A 6,777-nucleotide genomic window follows, 5' to 3' on the forward strand; every position below is an offset into this window, starting at 1 on the left:
GTTAAGAACGCATTAGTAATCAAAGAATTAATCGCAAAGCATGTATTCGTGGACAAGGTGTAATATTGAAAAGCTTGTATTAGGAATCGAAGTATCATCTATAAAGCATGTATTTGATCCTTTATTTTCATCGTCTCAATCTCTCTCTCTCTCTCTCTCTCTCTCTCTCTCTCTCTCTCTCTCTCTATATATATATATATATATATATATATATATATATATATATATATATATAAATTTTATGTAATAACTAAAAAGTTTTGTTTAAAGGAGACCAGAAACCAATGGAAATATAGAATAACAGCCCAAGTGGGAGTTGCCAGAGTAAAAGACAATACCGTTTTGCGTTGCTTACGGGTGTAATAGAACATTAAGAAAAGCCTGTGGACAACATTTTTTTCTTTTCCGAAAGATAAAGGCATAATGAAAGAATGGATACATTATTACAAACGAGTCGATTTCAAAGCAACACCATACAGCACTATGTGCTCGTTACATTTCTCAAAGGACTGTTACGAGAGGGATTCTGAAAAAATGGCAGCTCAAGGATACGCAAATGCTAGGCCTAGACTAAAAGTTGGCGCTGTTCCAGACATAACGTTGAATATTTTAAATCCTGGGAAAAGTGTTAAACGTGCGAGTTACGAAAATAGGCAGAAGGCCGAGTAAGTGACCACAAAATGCAACAATCATTTCACAGATCTTTTATCTACACCAGCAGTGCTAAAAATAAATCTGATGGCCCAGGCCCTCTATTTTTAGTTCCGGCCCATTCTGTATTCAAAGTGAGGTGCCCGTCAGGCTTGTCGAAACAAAAATTGTTTGCCTGAGGAAACTTTGATCGCGCTGGTGAAATGAGTAAATGTATTTTCAAGACGTTGACATACATGCCTTAACACGGCACAATCTAAATCAAATCAGTACTGTCCAAGGTGAAATTTAGATTTGATTTTAATCAAATGGAGGTTTTGCCAAAAAAATATTCTAAACCTGTCGTGTTTCGAGAAAACACAATTTTCAGTAATCTTATAAAAATTACAAATTTAAAAAAAATTGTATACATGTTGTATGTGTAAACGGTAACCTGTAATGATTGGAACTGATATAAAACTATTCCTTGGGCAGTTTAAATAGCAGCGATTAAAAGAAAAGAGGTCAAAGTTTCACATTAAATGGCTGACAATAGAAACTGGCGGGGGGAGACACTATTGACCCAACCCCCAACCCCTTGCCCCAATGTGCGAGCGCCCATGGGACGTACCTTTTCTCCATGTGATACTCTTATTATTCACCCAGGACAAGCCCATTTTGCCTATTCTGGTCAGCTGTGGCTAAATTGCAAAATAGCTAAAGTTTTAATTTAAGTACGCAAACAATAAAGCCGGTGTGACTAATGAACAGACTCCTTATCCTTGCATTGATCTTGTGAATAGGACTGCCCTTCGGACATACTTCAAAGAAACCATGTTCGATAGTGTGTGTATGTGTAACCACCAGCAATTGATTACCAAAATAAACGATGCCTATTTTGTTGTTACTTACGATGCCATGGACTTCAGGTTTAAGTCTTAATGCATGTAACACTGTTTGCTGAACAAAATACTTATTCAGAATTAGTTCTTTAGGGCCACATATACTGCATGGCATATTTTGTTTTATTCCTTGTAATTTAATCATGGTAATTAAACTTTACATGTACGGTAGAGGAATGGCAGGTGTTAACTGGCCCAGTTTCTTCGGCGGAAATGGAGATGCGATTTTGTTTGCAGAGAAAATTTCACAGTGATTATTCATTTAAGCTAATTGGTGACAATTTTATTCTTTTAATTTTTTTATACTATAGTACTGTTGTAGTTTAAAAACATCTGAAATTTACTTGAATAATGTTTAATTTTCACGTTCTATTTACTGAAGAAGAAAAAAAGAAAAAAAAAAACTGTTGTGTGATATTAATTATTTCGTCCAGTGCCGGATTTAGACGTGTGTGCTTGTGATTTGAATTTTTAACGTAGCTTTAACAATTTTTCAGTCATATCACTACGATGTCTGCAGTGTGGCAGTTTAGACTGGATTGCATACGTTATATCTATTTATAAATGGTTTGGGGTTGGGTTTTTTTCTTCTGACAAATGAAAATTGACAGACATAATGTAATAATCGGGACTTCGCTACGAAAAATTTAGAGATATTACGAGATCGGGATGTAGATGAGGAAATACCCCCAAAATCGGGAGGTTTTTCTCCCGGCTTGAGAGTTGACAGGTATGAACTCCTCCGGGCTTGTGGAATTTCAGTCAGGGCTTGAGTTTATTTAAGTCACCAGCCCGGGGCCTGTGCCTAATAAATTTCTTTAAGCACTGACCAGTACAGTACATAAACTGTTATATCAGACTGCAGATTCAAGTTTTGAATGTGCAACCCAAATGTGGTCTCCTTCCGCCTGCCTCGCTCGCCAATGTTTATTTGTATTCGAGGACTGGCTAATATTGCGTCACGGTACCACGTGATCTGTCGTCTCATCAAAACTCGGAAAAACTCGGCAATTTACGGACTCGTGGTATCTTCCATGCAATAAAATCACTACCCGCTTACAATATTTAGTTTATAAACATGACAGTCGGATTAAAATCTGTAGAGAATTACATACGTAAAAGGAAAATTTTGATTTCTAGTCTACTTTAAAGCAATTTCACCAATATCTGGTTATCTCCCTAAACCTGAAATATATAGCAAATATTACACTTTTATCATACCAATCATGCTAGTTAGTGATATCATGGTCATATTCGAACTCGAAGGACGAACAACAATATTGTCGCAGAATAAAAACCGAGTGGGTCTTTGGACTAAATGAATAAGACAAATACAATGTGAGAAAGATGGAAATTTATGAATTAATTGATAAAGATAAATATATGATGTAAAAATACAATGATTCTCTCACGCTGTCAACATACGATTTACTCAAATCACTCTACACAACATTCACACATCGAAAATAAACCAAAATTATTAAATCAAAATGAAGTACAGATCCAAACACCTCATGGACTGCATATACGCTTCAAACAGTATTTTACACAATAAGAGATTCACATAATCTCGAATATGAATTCTGTTAAGATTCAAAATAATCTTAAGAACACAACTAAGATTCAAAATAATCTTATGAACATAACGAAGATTCAAAATAATCTTATGAATATAACAAAAAAATGCGATGGAACAATACTTGATCCAAACGTATACTTATAGACCCCTTGTACAGTCGCACGATTCCTTGGGTTGGTCCACACTCTTATCGACCGCTCGTACCCTTTATGAATCCACCACGAGTACAGTCATACGTTACACGTACAGACAGCATACAGCACTTTTTCATTTTTGCTACGTCTACGTCCGTGGCACAGACATACGTACATACATACATACGTATCGACAGCACGTAGCATTAAATGTTCTGGAAACTCCACATAGTTCTAAGCAACTTTAGACGGCTTCGGACAGCTTCAGATCGTTCTAGTCATATTCACAGTCACATTGACAATCACACTTCATAGACACAATCACAGCGACAGTCACATTCAGCTACAATTACACCAAATTGGTCATAATAATAGTTTCTGTTTGATCTCTAGATATATGATAATACTTTAAATCTGCGTTGTAATAAATACATTATTACGCGATAAGACATTACAAACCGAATAAGCTTCGCATATCAAATAAAAATGTAAATTTAACACTTACCCCTATGACTGGAGAACAATGGAGAGTTTATACTCCTTGACGTGATCCCAAAACGACCAGTGTGGTTTTAGAAATTGGTCTTACTTAAATCTATAGGAGAGTGAGTACAAGTCAAGGTAGAATACCCGTGCATATCATGTTAGTCATGTTACCTCGTCACAAGTAATCTCTGGCTAGGTACATGTTAATACAGTCGCTTACCTGGAAAAAACACATTCACCCTAGAAATAGTCGCATTGTTTTAAGACAAAACCAAGTTATTTCTTTGCCTAATTCTGTGACAAATATATATATATATATATATATATATATATATATATATATATATATATATATATATATATATATATATATATATATATATATATATATATATATAAGTTGAATCCTCAGAGAACGTGTATCATGCTCTTCTCTTTTTGATACAAAGATTCGAACCCAAATGTTATTTTCATTGAATTCCATACTCCATCCGTCAGTTATCACAAACACCTTGTGTAACTGTTACATGTAACTGCAGTTGGACTGCAATGCTTCCAAACCTCAAGAATAGTTTGATAATGTTAACTCTTATTGCAATGTAAGTAGCATCTTGCAAAACGACTCGAAAACATTAGCATGAGTCCAGCTAGAAGCAGCTAGAATCAATGACTGGTATATATTGTAACTGACGCTTTGTATTATATAATGGGATGGGAAACGTAGAACCTAAAGATAAATTTATAAGCTCTGTCATGTTTTGCAATGTGGCATCATAGTTTCCTCGTCTTTGCAGGGGATTCTTCCACAGTCAGTTAAAAAAGTATCTGATTATTTACATAGCGATAGTCATACAGTAACCACACAGAAATTAGGTTCAAACAAATATCGTTTTTTCTCCCTCGCTCAGTTTATGTTTATTTATTTATCTCGCTTTTGAACATCGACACTCTCCATCTTGAAAACTATGAACAATATTATACAGAAAAACGTAGACAAGGCACTATTATTTAATGAAAAAATAATATAAAACAAAATATTGTTTTGACTAAACTGAGATGTAATTGCAGTTGTTTAATAGCTGACATATTTCATGTCCATATGTCAACAAATCATCCATTTTATTCTTGTGATTCTCTTTTATATCTCAACTCACCTCCTTTTCGAACACTCCAAATTTTAAACCGCGAAGTGTTTTATGCTTTGTTGATCAAATAATGTTTCTCCCTTTTCAAGCTTGTACTATTATATTGTTGTACTGATTATTCATCTACTGATATAGAATTTATTTGAAAACAAATCTAGCTTCATGATCAGGAAATAAAGGCATTGTAATGACGTTCATTCTTTGCTAATCAATGTTTTCAAGGATTCCTTTTGACTTAACATGTCTCTTGTCATCTTTATTTTTACGTGCTTTTATACATGCACCAATACAATTTTCCTTTCCAAGCAATCAGCATATATATATATATATATATATATATATATATATATATATATATATATATATATATATATATATATATATATTCTTAATCTCATTATTCTCAACAATATCACAATAATCCGACGCATTTCTGTACTTTACACTCCCACAAGTGTACACAAATATTCAAATATTCATATTATTTAAATTTACACACTACAACTATTTCCAAAGTTACAATTTAATTCAACAATAGCAAAATCTAGAATATCACATTAATGAATACACTAGTTTACTACGAAGTAACTAAATAGCAAAATACAATATTAATTCTGACGAGCGAGCAATCTACATAATCATAGCTCATTTCTCAAGTACGCATGTAAATTAAACAATACAAGGGTAATTCTACGTACTAACGATTCTAGTAAGTAAATATACATACTGCACTTAATTACAATTACAATGCGGTAACATTCTGCAACAATCGAGCAAATAACTCACTGACCTTTACGAAGCTTTCTGTCCTTAGAATGTAATAAGAGTTTTCCCGCCAAATCACGAGTGTCTCCTTCGGAGTGAGTATATTCTGCTTTACCAGTACGACGGCTTACAAATCACTAATTCGTTATCAGTTCAACTGACTGTTAAGTTCTGGTTCGAATTGATGGCCCCACCCTTCCTCAGTTCTGATTGGATATCAATTCTACCCCCAGTCGGTCTAGTTTAACAGACGAGACTCAGGCCATCTGTCAAAGCGGGGAGATTTACAATAGCGTTGAGGGTCCTTTGTTCTTAGAACAAAGCTGCTAACATTTATATGCTAGTGTTAACACCTAACGGGGGGGGGTGTTCTTGTACAAACAAAATCGCCGTAACAGTGCAGGGTCGACATACTCATTGCGCTAACCCATTCCTTTGTTCCTGACTTACGTAATCGCGGGCAGGCAAACGTGACAGTGCACTTTGGAGACTTTTGTGATTTTATATGTCATGTCTTTCGCTTAATATTACTTCAGGAAATATAGTTTATTTCAGGACATCTTGATCATTTCGACCATTTCAGCATCCAGTTGTTGGTATTTTATTCAAGCCATGGAATGTATCATGCATATATTGTTATTTTTTTAAAGAGCTCTCTTAAAGTGGTATTTTTGTCCAAATTTTTGCAGACATATCTCTTTACATTCTATTTCGTTTGCGTGTATTGAATTTATTCAACCTCTTGATCTGCGCGGAATTATATGTACGATAATTTTTATTATATAATCAAATTCTCAAGTATAAGACAAGTGTCTGTGTAGGAATGACTGAGAAGATAAATGCCCATGTCAGAATTTCTCTTCTTTGTTAATGAGGCTGCTTTCTGACCATACGTCATTTGGGTACAATGCGTTAATGTTTTCATGGCAATCATAAATATACTGCCTTATGCTGAAATATATTTTTCGAACAACAAATATTTATTATGACGGTGAATGACTCTCAGATATGATAACATTTGAGTTTCTGAACAGATGAAACTATCTGTATACCAATCTGAACCCACAAATATTTCTTCTAATCCTCTTTCCCCGTTCACTTGCAGCGTGTGAGGGGGTGTTGAATGGATATACTGG

Source organism: Sinohyriopsis cumingii, chromosome 1, assembly GCF_028554795.1.
Source record: "Sinohyriopsis cumingii isolate HCF-2022 chromosome 1, ASM2855479v2, whole genome shotgun sequence".
Taxonomy (NCBI): Eukaryota; Metazoa; Mollusca; class Bivalvia; order Unionida; family Unionidae; genus Sinohyriopsis; species Sinohyriopsis cumingii.